This window comes from Oryctolagus cuniculus, chromosome 15 (genome assembly GCF_964237555.1).
Source record: "Oryctolagus cuniculus chromosome 15, mOryCun1.1, whole genome shotgun sequence".
Lineage (NCBI taxonomy): Eukaryota > Metazoa > Chordata > Mammalia > Lagomorpha > Leporidae > Oryctolagus > Oryctolagus cuniculus.
Genome location: NC_091446.1, coordinates 53012462 through 53031128, shown reverse-complemented (window position 1 = coordinate 53031128; position 18667 = coordinate 53012462). Strand labels below are relative to the sequence as shown.

Below are 18667 nucleotides of genomic sequence, written 5' to 3'. Positions count from 1 at the left end.
AACGTGAATTATTTCCAGCCCTGTGTAAGTCCTGGGAATTTACCTGCTTCCTGCCTCTCTCCTGCACCTTGTGGAACTCTACGCCGTTGTATGCACAGATCTGTTCTCAGTTCATGAGTCATTGATCCTCATGGTGGGTCTGTGGCCTTCCTGTAGCTCTCATGTTTGCAAATTCTCAAGGTTTGTTTACTTCATTAGTAAGATGGCTGTATTGTGCTAAACGTTCCTTCCTGCCCTGTGGCCTGAGTCTGCCTCCAGAGAGCGAGCTGGGGCAGCCCTGGGCTTGAGCTCATCCCTTCCCTTCATTTGTCAATCACCATTCATCACTAAGTTGTGTTCTATAAACATTGCTCCATAGATCTTGTCTAATTTATAGAAGAAAGGAAATTCCTACAGCAATTTATCCTTTAAGGCTAGGCATAGAAAGGAGAAATATTGTAGGATTGGTTTCATTTTTACAGATACATATTTGGTTTAACCTTGTATCATAAAGTTTCCCTCCGTGTTATTAAGGAAAGTATCATATTATTTTGTCTCCAAGAAGATCCCTAACTTATTTAACTCTTCTCTCTTTCTCTCTCTCTTTTTAAGAAGTATTTATTTGAAAGGCAGAATTACAGAGAGGCAGGGGGTAGGGAGAGAGAGAGAGAGAGAGAGACAGACAGACAGACAGACAGACAGACAGAGTGAGCTTTCATCCACTGGTTTACTCCCCAAATAGCTGCAATGGCCGGAGCTGGGCCGATCCAATTCCAGGAGCCAGTTGTTTCTTCCATGTCTCCCATGTGGGCGCAGGGGCCCAAGGACTTGGGCTATTTTCTACTGCTTTCCCAGGCCATAGCAGAGAGCTGTATGGGAAGTGGAACAGCTGGGACTCGAACTGGCACCTATGTGGGATGCTGGCACTGTAGGCAGTGACGTTAGCCACTACGCCACAGCTCTGGCCCCTAACTCTTTTCTTTTATCTAACTGTTTTCCAATTTTCTACTCTTTCAAAGAAGGCTGTTTTTTAAAATCCATGGACATGAGTCTTTATTTTATATATCCAGTTATATTATTGTGATATATGTTTTATAGTGGAATTATTGAGAGTATTAAGAGCCTACAAATGTATTGCCAAATCCTTTGTTGAAACAGTATGCCAACTTTCCATTGGCATTGTATGAGAGTGCTCATTTTGCCACCCCTTCACCAGCAATATCTATTTTATTCTTTGAGCGAATACGTGCTGAATACAGTCACAGTGTGGGGTCTGTTGCGGGCAGAATTGGGTACGGACCCTTCCCTGAAGGGCTCATAACTAGTGTTGGAGTGAGAGATGGGAAACCAATCCCCAGATGTGGAGGAAAGGGGGATCAAATTTTGTGTATAAAGACCCCTCAAAGTGTGATGAAGCTTTAATTAAGTAGTTGAGGATAAGCAGTTTGTAATACTGATAAAGAGAAAAAAATGCAAGAAGGGTTAATGGTTTATTGGAGGTGATTGAGATGTGAAACAGCATAGCAAGCTCACTGCATGGTTTAGCTGGTACCATGGGTGTGTTTGGAGTGACAACATAGTAGGAAATAAAGCAGGACTCAAAGGTGAAGAACAGAGGGTAGAGGTTTCTCTGTGGTCTAGAGCAAGTAAAATGTACACACTCATTGTTTAGACCCCATAGGCATGAAGAATCCTTAAGTACAGTAAAATTCTTTTGCGTAGTAGGTTAAGCCTCTGCCTACAGCACCAGCATCCCATGTGGGCACTGGTTTGAGTCCTGGATGCTCCACTTCTGATCCAGCTCCCTGATGGTGTGCTTGGGAAAGCAGTAGAAGATGGCCCAAATCCTTGGGCCCATGCACCCGTGTGGGAGACCCAGAAGAAGCTCCTGGCTCCTGGCTTGGGATTGGCCCAGTTCCAAGCATTGCGGCCATTTGGGGAGTGAACCAGCGGATGGGAGACCTCTCTCTCTGTCTCTCCCTTTCTCTGTCTGTAACTCTGCCTCTCAGGTAAATAAATAAATATTTAAAAAAAAAAATCTACTTCTTACTGGCTTTGTTCCTCTTACTCCTTGCAAAGGTTTCCAGGTCTTTTCATACCATAGGCCCCTTTCATCTAAGCCTTGATTCCCAGCAACTGCATACCACAGCAATGTACTTTGTTACTTGTTTTGTTAGAGAGCAGGTTGAGGCCTTGTCTGCTCCTGTAAATTCAAAAGGTTGATTCTCTCTTGTGTTCTAAATGGCAGACATTGCACTTCTGCGCAGGCGTAGCCCTGCCTGCAGCAGTCTTCCTTGAGCTGAACACGGGCTCTGCTCTGTTTCCTGCATGGAAGTTCTCCTGGGCTAGCTGTTACTAACTCTGGATCTCTTGGGGGTGAAGATCTCACCCTTTTCTCTGTGCCTCATTATAACAAAAGCGCATTGTAAGGATTTTGTATTATCAAATCAAATGTGCCTTAAGGAAAGTTCAGTAGATCAGCAAAGTAGAGGAAATAAAATAATGTTCAGAAGAGTTTCAAGGGGGCATTTGGTGCAGTGGTTAAGGTGTCATTGATGATGCTCAGATCTGTAATAGAGTACCTAGGAGAGTCCCTTCTGTGTTCCTGACTCCAGCTTCCTGCTAATGTGCACTCTTGGAGGTGGCAGATGCTATCCATGGGGGAGTCCCAGAGTGGGGCTTGACTCTTGGTTTCCTCCTGGCCCAGCCTGGCTGTTGTGGGCGTTAAGGGAGTGAACTAGTGGGTGGAAAATCTCTGTCTTATCTTTGACTTTCTGCCTTTCAAATAGAGTGAAAATCGAAAACAGCATACTTGGACTGAAACTTAGGAGAATTGCCTGTTTTCTAGCTGAGTGATCTTGATTGAGTTCACTCAAACAAGGAGTTCTTTAACTCCTTGAACTTACATTTTTTCCCTCTTTTCCTCTATTTTTAAAAATTTATTTGAAAACCACAGCGACACACAGAGACAGACACACAGAGCTTCTATTTGCTGATGCACTCCCTAAATTCTCCCAACATCCCCAGGACTGGGCCAGGCTGAAGTCAGGAGCCCGAGATTCAACTTGGGCCTCCCACATGGATGGCACAGATCCAAGTACTTGAACCATTACCTGCTGCTTCCAAGAATATGCATTTACAGCAAGGTGGATCAGAAGTAGAACAGGCATTCAAACGCAGCTACTCCACCATGGGATGCAGGCTTCCCAAGTTCTGTGCCACAACTTCCACTTCTTTTTGTCCTGCTTAAAAAAGGTTTCTGATTGAACTTGAATATTTGTACATTTTTCTGTGATACCGTGCAATATTTTAATGCATGTGTACATTAAAGCTGATCAAATCCACTCATTAGCCTTTCTATTGCCTTATCTTTTTCTGTATGTTTGGAGGCTGCCAGTTTCTCTCCTTCAGTTCTTTTAACAATATAAAATATTTTATTGTGAAATACAGTCAGCCCATTGTGCCGTGGAACACTACAGCCTATTGCTTCTGCCTGTGTTTTGGTACATGTATCCAACCCTGCTCTCTCCCCTCCTCTGAGCCCCTTCCAGGACTCTAATAATCATTATTCTAAGTTCAGGTGAACTTTTCTGTTGTCGAACTTCCACATGTGAGAAAACCTAGACCTTTAGTTCTTGGTTAATAAACTGATCTTTGCATTTTCTACTAAATCTAAACTTTGAGTATATTTGCAAGGGTTAAAAAAGAAGTTAAGGAAAAAAATAAATCAAGTTCCTTCATTGTGGATATGGAAATTAAATTTATATTGTTGTTTGTGTTTCCTATTAAAAGCAACATTTAGCTCTATTAGGTAATGATCTGAGTTTCCAGCTTGCCAATGACCTTTCATAAGCATGGTTCCGGTTTTTAACTAATTCTCTTCTCACTCTGGTGTGTCAACTTAATTTCTGAGCAAAATGTGTTGGGTTATTTTTCATTTTCTTAGATGCATATTAGCTGATATTCACCCTTGAGATGTTTCATCGTGAATATAGGTGAAGTGAAGTGCTTACCGGGGTGTCGGGTACTGCCCTAAGAGACTGTCAATTACAAGAAATAACATCAGAGCAGCTGTCCTCCTGAGGACATTCCTGGCTTCTTTCTACTCCTGTTTCTCCATTAGAAAAAAACCTTAAGGCATTGTCTTGTAATGTGCAATGAAAGGCTCTCTGAGGCTGTACATTGTAATTTTGTTTTCAAGTACTATTAATCTGTCACATTAGTTATTTTTGGTTTATTTTCGATCTTTTGGATTTAAAGTATAATTTTTTTTAATGTCTGAGAACAGTCCGATTCCTGAATAATACGCCTGTGTTTGAGTTTTGAGTACATGCCTCCTTATAATGATTGAAATGCTCTAAGAGTCTTTTGGAGCCCCTGGGCGGAAGTCAGGGGTAAACTGACATGATGTTCAGAAGCCATCACCGGGGGTAGGTCTGTTGGTCCTCCACAGGAGTGGCCTGGGTTTCTACACTTCTATCTAGTGTTCAAGACTTTTCCCACTAGAAGTATTCACTTCTCTAGCACATTTTTGTTAGCTGGTTCTGATACCATTTGTACTAGGCTCTACTTACTCAAGTTTATTCAAATTACAGGTAAATTAGTACATGTAGAATCAACAAGGTTTCAGAAAGACAACCCCCTACAAATAAATGAACAGAATTTAAGTGTAGTAATCCTTTGAATGATGAGAGATCATTCCATCAAAACTCAGGGGGTATAGAGTAGGGTAGTGAGTTGGAAAACTAGACTATGTCTGAGGTTTGCCTCCTGGGTTTTTAAAGTTTTAGAAATGCTTGAGTTTTCAACAGTCTAGTCAAACTTCATTTAAAATTCAGTTATTGGGGCTGGAGTTGAGGCATAGTGGGTTAAGCCACAGGCTGTGATGCCAGCGTACCATATGGGTACCCATTCAAGTCCTGGATGCTCCACTTCCGATCCAGCTTCTTGCTAATACACCTACCAAAGCAGCAGAAGATGACTCAAGTCCTTGGGCCCCTGCACCCACGTGGGAGATGGGGATGAAACTCCTGGTCCAGCCCTGGTTGTTGCAGCCATTTGGCGAGTGAAGCTGCAGATGGAAGACCTGTGTGTGTGTGTGTGTGTGTGTGTGTGTCTCCCTCTCTCTATAACTCAGACTTTCAAATAAAATATACATCTTTTAAAAATTCTGCAATCAAATTCAGTATTAGCTGATTTTTCTACTCAGGGAATAAATCATAAATAAAAATTTGAGAAATATGGAATACTTGACAATCTTATACATTTTCCTCTTATTGAATTATGTACCTTCAGAGATGTGAATCCAATCAAATCTGGCCAACTAAACAAAACCCAAACTGAAATATGAAGTTAAAAAGTAATTTCAAGACTTCTACATTATTGTAGGTTGGAGAGCTTGTTATAGCATATTATACAGAATGAGTAAATAATTGCAGTCTACCACTCCTCACTCAAGTAGTTACACTTGAACATGATGCTCACTTTATTATAATTGACATTTATGTCTTGTATGTTCGTGGAAACACTAGTGTTTGGGAAAGTTCCATGCAACTCATCACATTTCTTGGCTCATCCCATATTCACTCCTTTGTATTTAACCCAAAGGCAGCAGTTGGCAATGTTTATTAGGCAAAAACAACAATCGACATTCAGTGGTACCCATGGGTGTTAGAACTCAAGAGAAAATGAGTACCTGAAAGTTAGAAAAAGACACAGAGAGTCAGATCTGGTCATTTGAGGTGGAGTGGACTTATTACTTTGCCGATGATTCCTTCCATCACGTTGTATATTTGTAGATGTTACCTAAAGTTATCCAGAAAATCGAGGAGCTAGAGTATCATTGCCTACCATCACCTACACAACAGCTCAATCTCTTGACCCTTGTTTCAGTTTCATGGGATTGATAGGTGAAAATTTAAAGTAATAAATCATGACTATGTTTTATATACAAATCCAAGTATTTGTTTATATTTGCTTAAATATTTATATCCATATTGCATAAGTTTAAATGCTTTAAATTCTCTAATCACTAGTGTTTCTTTTGCATTAGTAAGTATTTATTATCTTTGTCAAATAATAATTCATTGTATTTGCTAAGAAAACTTGAAAAGAGGGCTGGTGTTGTGTGGTGGGTAAAGCTGCCACCTGTGGTATCAGTATCCCATATGGGTATGGGTTCGTGTCCCGGCTGCTCCACTTCTGATCCAGCTCCCTACAAATGGCTTGGGAAAACCAGAGATGAACCAAGTACATGAACCCCTATACCCATATGGGAAACCTGGGATGAAGCTCCTGGCTCCTGGCATTGGCCTGGCCCAGCCCTGGCCATTTTGGCCACCTGGGGAGTGAACCAGTGGATGGAAGATCTCTCTGTCTCTTCCTCTCTCTCTGTAACTCTGACTTCCAAAATAAATAAGTAAACAAAAAAACTAAAAAAACTTAAACATTCTTTCATTAGAAAATAAATTATTCCTAGCCATACTTTAAATTAATTTTCAAGGATTTTTGTGACATACTTTCCTTTTAACCTGGGAGAGTATTATGTCAGCAGCTATTAAATGTACAGTTATTACATGCAATAAAATATCTTAAGCCTTGCTGTATTTTGTTCTTTACATAGTCATGCTAGTGATTTTTTTTAAAAAAATATTTATTTATTTGAAAGTCAGAGTTATACAGAGAGAAGAAGAGGCAGAGAGAGAGAGAAAGAGGTCTTCCATCTGCTGTTTCACCCTCCAATTGGCTGCAATGGCCGGAGCTGTGCTGATTGGATGCCAGGAACCCAGAGCTTCCTCTGGATCTCCCATGCAGGCACAGAGGCCCAAGGACTTGGGCCCCACCCACTATGCCACAGTGCTGGCCCCAACTAGTGATTATTTATTTATTTTAAAGTTTTATTTGAAAGTCAGAGTTACACAGAGAGAGAAGGAGAGGCAGAGAGAAAGAGAGAGAGAGAGAGAGAGAGAGAATCTTCCATCCGCTGGTTCACTCCCCAGTTGGATGTAATGGTTGGAGCTGTGCTGATCTGAAGCCAGGAGCCGGCAGCTTCTTTTGAGTCTCCCACGTGGGTTCGGGGCCCAAGGACTTGGGCCATCTTCCACTGCTTTCCCAGCCACAGCAGAGAGCTGGATTGGAAGAGGAACAGCTAGGACTCGAACCAGTGCCCATATGGGATGCCAGCACTGCAGGCAGTGGCTTTACCTGCTATGCCACAGTGCTGGCCCCTAGTGATTATTTTTAATAGGTATTGTCATTGTGTCAATGTTTTGCATACCTGAAAAAACTGGGTTTTATCTCGTTAGCAATTCCATTAGACATTTTTTATTAGACTCAATGTGAATAATAAACTTTTAAATAGGATTTTATCTGGAATTATTAAATTGAACTTAATACAGAATCTATATATGCTATTCTATCTGGAAATAGCTAATAGATATCTATTATGTGTTATATAACTTCAAAATAAATATGAAAATTTCTCACAGCTTTAATTCATATTATAAAGGTTGGCTACCAAAGCAACTTTATATAGTTTTAAATAAAAATAAACTATCTTAAAGTTTCTGCTTTCCTGGAGGAAGTCAAACTATCTCTATTTGCAGATGACATGATACAAAAGACTCCACTGAGAGACTATTGGAACTCATAAAAGAATTTGGTAAAGTGGCAGGATATAAAATTAACACACAAAATCAATAGCCTTTGTATGCACAGACAATGCCATAGCAGAGAATGAACTTCTAAGATCAATTGCATTCACAGTAGCTACAAAAAGAATTAAATTCCTTGGAATAAATTTAACCAAGGATGTCAAAGATCTCTGATGAAAATTATAAAACATTAATGAAAGAAATAAAATACGACATTTAAAAAATGGAAAAATCTCCCATGTTCATGTGGATGAATCAGTATCTCAAAATGTCGATACTACCAAAAGCAATTTATAGATTCAATGCGATGTCAATCAAAATACCAACAGCATTCTCAGATCTAGAAAAAATGATGCTAAAATTCATATGGAAACACAAGAGACCCTGAATAGCTAAAGCAATCTTATATAGCAAAAACAAAGCTGGAGGCATCACAATACCCAATTTGAATACATACTACAGGGAAGTTATAATCAAAACAGCCTGATACTGGTGCAAAAATAGACATGTAGATCAATGGAACAGAATAGAAACTCCAGAAATCAGTCCACACATCTACAACCAACTTATTTTTGAGAAAAGGACTAAAATAAATCCCTAGAGCAAGGAGTCTCTTCAACAGATTGTGCTGGGAAAACTGGATCTCTTTATGCAGAAATATGAAACAAGACCCCTACCCTACACCTTATATAAAAATCCACTCAAAATGGATCAAAGACCTAAATTTATTACCTGTTATCATCAAATTACTAGAGAACATTGGGGAAACCTTGCAAGACATTGGCAGAGGCAAAGACTTCTTGGAAAAGATCCCAGAAACACAGGCAATCAAAGCCAAAACTGACAAATGGGATTATGTCAAGCTGAGAAGCTTCTACACTGCAAAAGAAACACTCAGAAAAGTGAAGAGGCAACCGACAGAATGAGTGAATATATGTGCTAACCATGCAACTGATAAAAGGTTAATATCCAGATCTACAAAGAGCTCACGAAATTGAACAACAACAAAACTAACAATCCAGTTAAGAAATAGGCAAAGAATTTGAAGAGCCATTTTTCAAGAAAGGAAATTTTAGTGGCCAACAGATACTTGAAAAAATGCTTGGGATCACTAGCCATCAGGGAAATGCAAAATATAAACCACAATGAGGTTTCACCACACCCCAGTTAGAATGCCTCTAATATAGAAACCAACAAACAACAAATTCTGGTGAAGATATGGGAAAAAAGGGTAACCTAATCAACTGTTGGTGGGAATGTAAACTTGTGCAGCCACTATGGAAGACAGTATGGAGATACTTCAGAAATTGGAATATAGACCTACTATATGACCAACCATCCCACTCCTGGAAATTTCCCCAAACCAAAAGCAATCAGCATATGAAAGAGTTATCTGTACCCCATGTTCATTGCAGTTCCATTCACAATAGCTAAAATATGGAATCAACCCAGATGTCCATCAACTGAAGACCAGGTAAAGAAATTATGATATATATATATGCTATGGAATACTACTCAGCTGTAAAAAAAATGAAATCCTATCTTTTGCAACAAAATGGATACAACTGGAAATCATTATACTTAGTGAAATAAGCCAATCCTTAAAAAGACAGATATTGGCCGGTGCCATGGCTCACTTGGCTAATCCTCCGTCTATGCTGCCAGAACCCCAGGCTCTAGTCCCAGTTGGGGCACTGGGTACTAGTCCCAGTTGCTCCTCTTCTAGTCCAGCTCTCTGCCGTGGCCCAGGAGGGCAGTGGAGGATGGCCCAAGTGCTTGTGTCCCTGTACCTGCATGGGGGACCGCGAGGAAGCACCTGGTTTCTGGCTTTGAATCGGCACAGCGCCAGCCATAGCAGCCATTAGGGGAGTGAACCAATGAAAGGAAGACCTTTCTCTCTGTCTTTCTCACTGTCTATAACTCTACCTGTCAAAAAAAAAAAAAAAAAAGACATATGTTTTCCTTGACCAACTGTAATTAATAGAGAACCTAAAATGTAATGTATTGGGGTGAAATAGACATTTTGAGATCTGGTGATTGTTTATAGCCCTTGTCTCCTCTGTTGAAGAATAGTATTTTTTTTTCTTCATACTATTTGTTGAACTCTTTTACTTAGTGTAGAGTTAACCTTATGATTATTAAGTAAACTGAAAGCAGATCTCTATAAAAATTGAGTGGAAATGGAAGAAGGAGAAGGAAGAAGTGTTGGGGCATTGGTGGGAGGGAGGGAAGTATCACTATGTTCCTACATCTGTACATATGAAATACATTAAATTCGTATAACTTAAATAAAATTAAAAGAAATTTCTGCTTTCCTAAGCCTTTGATTTTCTTTACCTTTTGTTAACAGTTGAGGTTTTTAAGAAGACAGGTACTTTGAACTCTGTTGAACTATAAATAAGGAATTTTAAACACTATTTGTGAATGTTGTCTTAAAAATACATTAAAGTGCTCGCTTCGGCAGCACATATACTAAAAATTGGAACGATACAGAGAAGATTAGCATGGCCCCTGCGCAAGGATGACACGCAAATTCGTGAAGCGTTCCATATTTTTAAGTGAATTGTTATAAATGCAAAGAGATGATAAAATATTAAAAAACATATTTTCTAAAAAAATACATTAAAACAGATTGATACATAATTAAAGGATCAATGTGTTAGTGGTCATGGGAACAATTTTGCTTTCATCTAAATGAACACGTAGTATATGAATAATAAAGGAATATAACACTAAACCTAAATGATTTTTTTGAAGCTCACATAGAGTTCACTGTCTGATTTGATATATACAGTATTTGAAGGTGGCATTTGGGATCAGGGAACTGATCGGCAGGGAAGACCACCATCGCTAAATGTTAGCTGAACCTGCATTGTGGTTGTATTCCACCCTTGTCTTTGAATTCCTTGGCTGAGACTATAGTCTGAGGCATTTGATAATATCCAGGCATGAATTGTAGCCTGCTCATTCATGTAACCATCTTTGAAATGTGAATTTTGATTTTAGATACCTTTTCCCAAACTAGTGAAATTCTCAAGATAAAAAGTTAGACTTCTACTCCTCAAAATCTTAAACTGGGTTTATTTCTGGATAAGATTAGAGGCTATTGCTATTTTCTCTAAACTTTCCATATTTTCCAAAGTCCCTGCAATGAACTTGTATTATTTTACCAAAGAAAAGCAGTTATTTCAAAATACATTTATTAGGCTTATAGTCTTCCCTGTATGGTTTCTGTACCACATGAATAATAATAATCTAATCTACTTTTACAAATTTGACATTTATGATGAGTTTATAATTTGTATAATTTTGATGTATGTTTTGAAACTAGAGCCCATGTTTGTATTTTTACAGGTTTCATATTAACAGGCACAAATTAATGAAATTGTGTTAACTATTTGTAGGGAAATCTATGACTGTGGTTTAAGAAATATGTAATAGGCAAGTTGATACAAAACAGAGCCCTGACACCTGTCTGAACTTTCCTTCTATCCCAACCTGTTTTCTCTCATATTTCTCATAGTATCTAGTTGTTTACGTCAAAAACTTGAGCATCATAATTGATTCCCCTTTACCCTTTCCTGTACAGCCATCAACAAATCCTATTTTCTCTGCCTTTAAACATATCTCATTCATGTCCACTTTTGGCAGTCCGCAGTTCCATAGCCCTGGCGCAAGTGATGCCATCATTGGTCACCTATTTGACCATGTAACCTCCCTCTGGTCTTCCTGTCCTATCTTACCAGACCTCTGCTTTGGCCCTGCCTTCTTCTTAGTTTACATACTGTATTATTCTGTCTGTATTCTCTACACTTTAGCCCCCTTAAATCTCTCTGTTTTTGTCAACATGTTAATCATTTTCCTACTTCAGGGTCTTACAGTGGCTGTACCCTTTACTTGGCTGGCTGTGTCTTCCCATGGGTGGCTCCTTCTCTTCCTGGAAGTCCCTCTTCCATTCCTTCCTTCCTTCAGGAAGTCTGAGCCACAGTCTGATCTAACATAGCCCATGTCTTCCCACAAGTCCTTTTTAATCATTTTTTTCTGATTCTTTCCTCTGTAGCACTTTGCACATCTTTAGTCACTTTTGCTTATTTATGTTCTGTTTTCTGCTAAAACAAAAGGTCTGTGATTTTAAGGAACTACCTGTCCTGTTCATCTGGCTTCCACATCAACAACTAGTAGCATATGTTGATCAAAACAAATTCAGAAACTGCAAAAGTTCAAAGAATTTTATTTGGAGTATTAGGAGTTGTAATTTGGGAAACATATATTCAGATAGCTCTATGTCAGTGTTCTAAAAGAAGGCAGGGAAATTAGGAACTTTTATTGAGCAGAAGGTGTTAATTTATTCTAAGATAGTATAAATTCTTTTGTAAGGACACATCTGTTGGAGCACTGCTATGTGACAGGGTTTATGTCACCAATAGAAGATAAAGAAAAGGATGTAAAGAAAAGTTAAAAATGTCCAGGAAAAGAGTCCGGGAGCCCCTTGGTATACATGTTGAGTTCTGGGGAATAATGTAATGATCTGTGTTAGCTGCATGTGGTCAGAATGTAACAAGTGTTTACATTCCTCTGTAGAAACTGGAATCTTTTGTAAGTACTTCTGCTTTGCAGACCTACCAACTCCATTTTGAAAAACTCTTTTCTTTGTTGTTTTTATAACAATTTTCTTCTTATTTTCACACATAGTAGGTGCTCAATAAATAATCATACTTCAGGTTGGGCATTAGGCACAGCAATTAAGATGCCACTTGGGCCACCTGCATCCCATATTGCAATGCCTGGATTTCAGTCCAAGCTCTACTCCCAGTTATCGCTTCCTGCAGACACATTCCCTGGGAGGCATCAGTGATGGCTCAAGTAGTTGGGTCCCTGCCACCCACATAGGAGACCTGGATTGAGTTCTAGCTCCTGACTTTCACCTAGTCCTGGCTATGGCAGGCATTTAAGGAGTGAACCAGAAGATGGGACTGACTGCCTCTCTCCCACCCTCCCTCCCTTACTATACGCCTGTTTTTCTGCCTTTCAAATATGTATGTAGGTAAATTTTTGAAAAAAGTAATTGTACTGGGGCCAGTAATGTGGTGCCGCAGGTTAAACCACTGCTTGTAACGTCAGCATTTCATATTGGAGTGCCAGTTTGACTTCTAGCTGCTTTGTTTCTGATACAGCTTCCTGCTAATGCACCCGGGAACTCATCAGAAGAAGGCTTAGGTGCTTGGACCCCTCTCACCAATGTGGGAGGCCCGAAAGGGTCCTGGCTTTGACCTGGCCCAGACTTGGCTGTTGCAGACATTTGGAGAATGAACCAGCAGATGGTCACTCTCTCTCTCTCTCTTTCCTTCTTTCTGTCGTTATGCCTTTCAAATAAGTAAATAATGCTTAAAAATAGCTGTATTTAGGGCAGATGTTTCACCTAACAGTTAAGACTCTGTTTAGGATGCCTGCATCTTTTAGCAGAATGTCTGGGTTCCAGTCATAGCTCAACTTTTTTTTTTTTTTAAAGATTTATTTATTTATTTGAAAGTCAGAGTTAGAGAGAGAGAGAGAAAGAGAGGTCCTTCATCTGATGGTTCACTCCCCAGTTGGCCGCAATGGCCGGAGCTGCACTGATCTGAAGCCAGGAGCCAGGAGCCAGGAGCTTCTTCTGGGTCTCCCACGCAGGTGCAGGGGCCCAAGGACTTGAGCCATCTTATACTGCTTTCCCAGACCATAGCAGAGAGCTGGATGAGAAGTGGAGCAGCCAGGTCTTGAACCAGCGTCCATATGGCACTTCAGGCCAGGACGTTAACCCACTGTGCCACAGCACCGGCCCCAATAGCTCCACTTTCAATCCCAGCTTCCTGCTGATGTGTACACTTGAAACATCAGATAATAGTTCAAGTGATTAAAGTCCCTGCTACCCATGTGGGAGACCTGGGTTCAGTTCCTGGCTCCTGCCTTTGGCCTGGCTCTGCCTCAGCTGTTGCAGGCATTTGGGGAATGAACCAATAGATGAGAAATGTTTCTCTCTCTCTCTCTCAAATAAATAGATGAAATAATTGCACATTAAAATAATTTGTAATTGCATACATTTTTACACAGACCTTTATAATCCAACATTTTAAAATAAAAATGCAAACAGAAACCTTTCTTTTTCTTTAGCTAATAATGTATTTAGTTTTTCCCTCAGAGTGCTCCTGCCTATCTAGCACATTTTGTAGCAAATTGGTAGTGAAGAGGAGGCAGCTATCATGCCCTTTGACAGATAAGAAACTTGTCTGTCTGATTAAATGACTCATGTAAATTCATATGCTGGTAAGTGATAGAGTAGAAATTATAGAAGCTTTGGTATCTTTTAAATAGAACACTCTTTTGCAAAAGAGAGCTCAAGGCATTCACAGGTCACACAGCTGGAGTCTTGAAAAAAAGAATGGGATCTAGAGAAAGAATAAAACAAAGTAAAATGAAATAATAAGTAAAAAGAATAAAGTGCTCTTGAGTTGCTTCCAGGGGGTCACCTTTCATTGCTGCATGTAATTCTTCTGCAGTTGGGGAAATACATATCTATTTTTATTAAAAATTGTGAGTTGATGTTTAAAAATACAGATTACTTATTTCACATCTTTTAGTATGGTGATGTGAGTTCTTTATGTTCCATAGCATTTATGTTTTTATAAAAAAAGATTTTAAATATGCTTTTTTTTGCTTTCCAGCTAACATGCTTTTAAACACCAATTTAGCTCGTTACATATACAGAGGTATCCATAACATTCATAAGAAATGTTACATGAGCTTTGTGGTCTCTAGACATCACCTCTTTGACTCTGTGTTGCTAGGGGCTTTCATTAGCATTCCATGGAGCCTGGGTTGCCATAGAAAATGTGTGGTTGTAGAGGAGTTACCATGGCAACAGTCCACCATTATGTATTTCTCAATATCAGCTAGCTGGGGATGATAGTGAGTCTGAATGATATTTATTTAGGAATCCAATCATGAAAATTGAAACAAACAGGATGTCTTAATATCATTGTTATCTCCAGCCAATATTTTTAAAGATTTATTTATTTAAATAAATTAAACACAAATAAAAGTATTTTTCCAAAGCTAGATTTAGTAGCTATTTAACTTGATTTGTGGAGATGCTAAAATTTTTAATTGCCTTAAGCATTTGACATGCACATAAACTCTCATGCAATAAAAGTGCCATGTCAATTAAGCCTAAGTTTTGTTTTAACGGTTGCCTTTAGACCTTGAACAAAAGCAATTCAGGTACATGTGAGAAGACAAAAAGGAAGAAGAGTATTTTTCATCTTTGAAATGCAGCTCAGAAATAAGGAAAGGAAACCACCTGGCGACTCATTGCACCATGTAGCTTTTCAAAAGAAAAAAGGAAACCAGAGAAACTATTTGCAATAAAATGGCAAATCCCTGGGTAGAAGAGAAATTTTAAATATGTGATTTGAAAACATTTTGATATATCCAAAGCTTTAGCGAACACTTTGAAATTCCTAACCAGTTAGAAACATTAGGCATAATATGTCAGTTTTCTACAAATAACCTTCTTTATTTTTACCTTCTTAGAGTGACAAACCATTATTTTGTCACAGAAGTAAGTAGAAAAACTGTTATGACAACAATTCAGCAAATTAGGTCTGTGTGTATTAGGGATTCAAAAAAGAATGAGTTTTAAATTTTATAAATTTTTTGTGATCTGGCTTAATTTAAAAATGTTTATTTTTTTCATGTATTTTCATGTACTTGAAAGGCAGAGAGAGAGAGAGACCTTGCCTCTGCTGGTTTGTTCCCCAGATGTCCACAACTGGTAGGGATGGGTCAGACCAAAGGCAGGAGCCTGGAATTCTGTCCAGGTCTCTCACATAGGTGGCAAGTCCAAGCTGCCTCCAAGGATGCATTAAGAGGAAGCTGGATTAGGAGTGGAGTGGCGGCGACTCAAACTGGCATTCTCCTATGGGATGTGGTCCTCCCACGAGGCAACTTAACCTGCTGTGCCACAATCCCCTCTCCCCAATTTTTAATTTTTAATTGCTAGTCCTCCTCTAAAGATGTGGAGAGCATAATGTTTGGGCTCTGTGCTTTTGTTTTCTTGAAGCTATGTAGTCTGGGAGCTCTTCACCCATCTTCCCCTGAACCTGGGTTTTCTCCCAGGACATGCACAGACATCACAGGCAACAGCAGAGTAGAGGGTCATGGAGCACTAGGGGACCATAATCCAGCACTTGAGAGGGTGAGTGAGCATGTCCATTGCTCCTGGGATCATGGGTAAAGGCAAACGGTGCTTTATCAGGTGCAGCTTACATGATGGAGGCATGCTGAACTCAACATGCAACATTTAAAAAGCTGACCTTCTACTCCATGGTGTTACCAAGTAATCCTTTGGTAAGGAGTAGCTTCAGCAGTGGGTTAAAGCCCTGGCCTGGGGTGCCGGCATCCCATATGGGTGCCGGTTCTAGTCTGGGCTGCTCCTCTTCCAATGCAGCTCTCTGCTATGGCCTGGGAAAGCAATAGAAGATGGCCCAAGTGCTTGGGGCCCTGCACCCATATGGGAGACCCGCAGGAAGCTCCTGGCTCCTGGCTTCGGATTAGCTCAGCTCTGGCCATTGCAGCCAATTGGGGGATGAACCAGCGGATAGAAGACCTCTCTCTCTGTTTCTGCCTCTTTCTGTAACTCTGTCCTTCAAATAAATAAAAAATAAATCTTATAAAAAAAAAAGTTGAGTAGAGTGCCATAAATTGCCATGCTACAGGGTTCTCAAACCATGATGATCACCCATAAATGGCATTGGACACATAGTCTTTAGAATCCTACATATAAGGAAATTCATAACTAATGACTGTTACCAATCCAGAATGGAAATATCGATCTTAGGAAAGGAATACAATGAAATCCTTGGCATTTGGTGAATCAGGGATTTATTGCTGAGCATGCATTCTAAGTATGTAGATTTCCTCTGCTACAGAATATCTCAGAGCTTTGGGCAACAGAATGTTTTGGATAAAAGTATGAACTATGGAGTTAGACTACCTGATGTGAATCTTAACTTGATCATTGATGAGCTCTAGGATCTTAGAGAAATCAATTAAGCTCTCTGAGCCTCAATTTCCTTTTCCCATAAGAGAAATAATAATAATAACTATCTCATGGGTTGTTATGAGGATGAAGTTGATTTACATTTGTGAAGTGCTTTTAACTAGGCCTGACACATAGAAAGTGCTAACCAAATATGTGTTAATTAAGGGAATTAAAGTAGAGAGGTTGGAGTTCAGAGGTACCCAGGTGATGATAGCTGATTAAAGAGCAAGGTTCTGACCAGATCAAAGATTAATTCATTTCAAAGAAATTAAATAAATAGTGTCATAATTAGCTTGTTTTTTTTTTCAGATCTAAAATTGCATGTGAGACACTGACATAACATCAGTAACCTTTTACACAACAACATTCCATCTGTGTGCAGCACTACTCAACAAGCGTTCACTAATTGATTGTTATGATCTTTAGTCCCTGTATAGAAGTTTCTGGCAGCAGAATACAGGTGACTATTTTTTTTTTAAATGATAGGAGATAATGAGACTAAATAGAATTTGTTATCATGATGTATTACCCTACCCACATTCATTTTCCTTTGATGGGTTTTGTATCAATACATAACTGAAAAATTAAATAGAAGATAGAGTTCTTTCTAAAAATTGTAGTTTAATTTGTTAAATAATTTCTTACTAAAATTCCTTTAATGGTAATGAATCAAGTGGTTTTTTTTTTTTTAAAGATTTATTTAATTGAAAGGCAGAGTGATGGGGGCTGAGAGAGAGAGAGAGAGAGATTGATCTTCCCTCTGCTGTTTCATTCTGCAAATGACCCCCATGGCTGGGACTGAAGCAGGTCCAAGCCAGGAGTCTTGAACTCCATTTGAGTTCCCCAAGTGGGTAACTGTTGACTAAGTATTTGGGCACTTGTCTGCTGCTTTCACAGGTGCCTTAGCAGGAAGTTGAATTAGAAGCAGAGAAGTGGAGACTTGAACTAGCACTCAGGTATGGGATGCTAGTGTAGGAAGCAGCTGCTTAACCCACTGTGCCACAACAGCAGCCCTGGGTGTTCTATGATTAATTAGATATCACATATAGTCCACAGCTCTAATTTAAACTTTTGTTTCTTTTCTTGTGTGACCCTGTATTGAATAAACTATTTTTCATTCACCATTTAGCATTTTTTCTGTCTTTAAATCCATGCTTCTCTTCTTAAATTTGGTAACCCTCAGCACTTTTTTTCTCCTGTGCCCTATCTTTTGCAGGATTTTAATTTCTCTCGTCTCATTGCATGGCTCCACTTTTACTTTTATGTGGATGTATTAGTTAGCTTTTCACGACTATTGCAAAATACCTGAACAGCCAACCTGTGAAAGAAGAAGGCTGATTTTGGCTCACAATTTTGGAGGTTCACAGTCCAAGATCAAGCAGGCCCCATTGTCTTGGCCATCTGAAGAGACTGGAGGCTGGCAATGGCTGAGGGTTTGTGGGTGAATGTTGTGGGTGAGCCAGAAAGAAGAAAGAGAAGCTAGACCCAGTTCAACTTGTATAACCAAGTCTCTCATGAGAATCCCAGGGAATACCCCCAGAGGCCCAAGCACTTTCTACTAGGCCCATACCAAACACCATAATTGGATTCAGTTTCCATACTTGTTAGTATCATTAACTTATATATCTGGGGATTAAACATCTGTGAGTTGGGGAACCTTATTCTACTCAAACCATCTCAATAGCAGTCTTTGAAAACCATCCTGTCCCCAACCCAATTTTTCTTTCAGTCGGCCCTCATTTTGTACACTAGTATTTCCACTGGAGCACCGTTATAAGTTCAAAAAGATGTATAGCCACAAGGCCTCTGTACCTATTAACCCAGCCATATTCAACTTCTTAACTGTTTACCCTGTCTTAAATTTATCAGGGTGATAGCACCTCCCAGGATCCAAAGTGAAATATTTTTGAGAGTTTGTGAATTCAGTATAGCTAACAATAGACCCATATAGTGCTTTAAT

The 18667-nt window shown here is 39.4% G+C and overlaps 1 long non-coding RNA gene and 1 other non-coding gene across 2 annotated transcripts in view; both read left to right on the top strand.

The window, feature by feature from the left end:
- Positions 1-18667, top strand: part of LOC138845366 (uncharacterized) — a 232377-nt gene that overhangs the window by 81077 nt on the left and 132633 nt on the right. The gene's annotated exons all lie outside the window — the stretch shown is intronic.
- LOC127484312 (U6 spliceosomal RNA) lies at positions 10080-10187 on the top strand. The gene has a single exon (XR_007911181.1). It is a non-coding gene; the product is annotated as a U6 spliceosomal RNA (small nuclear RNA).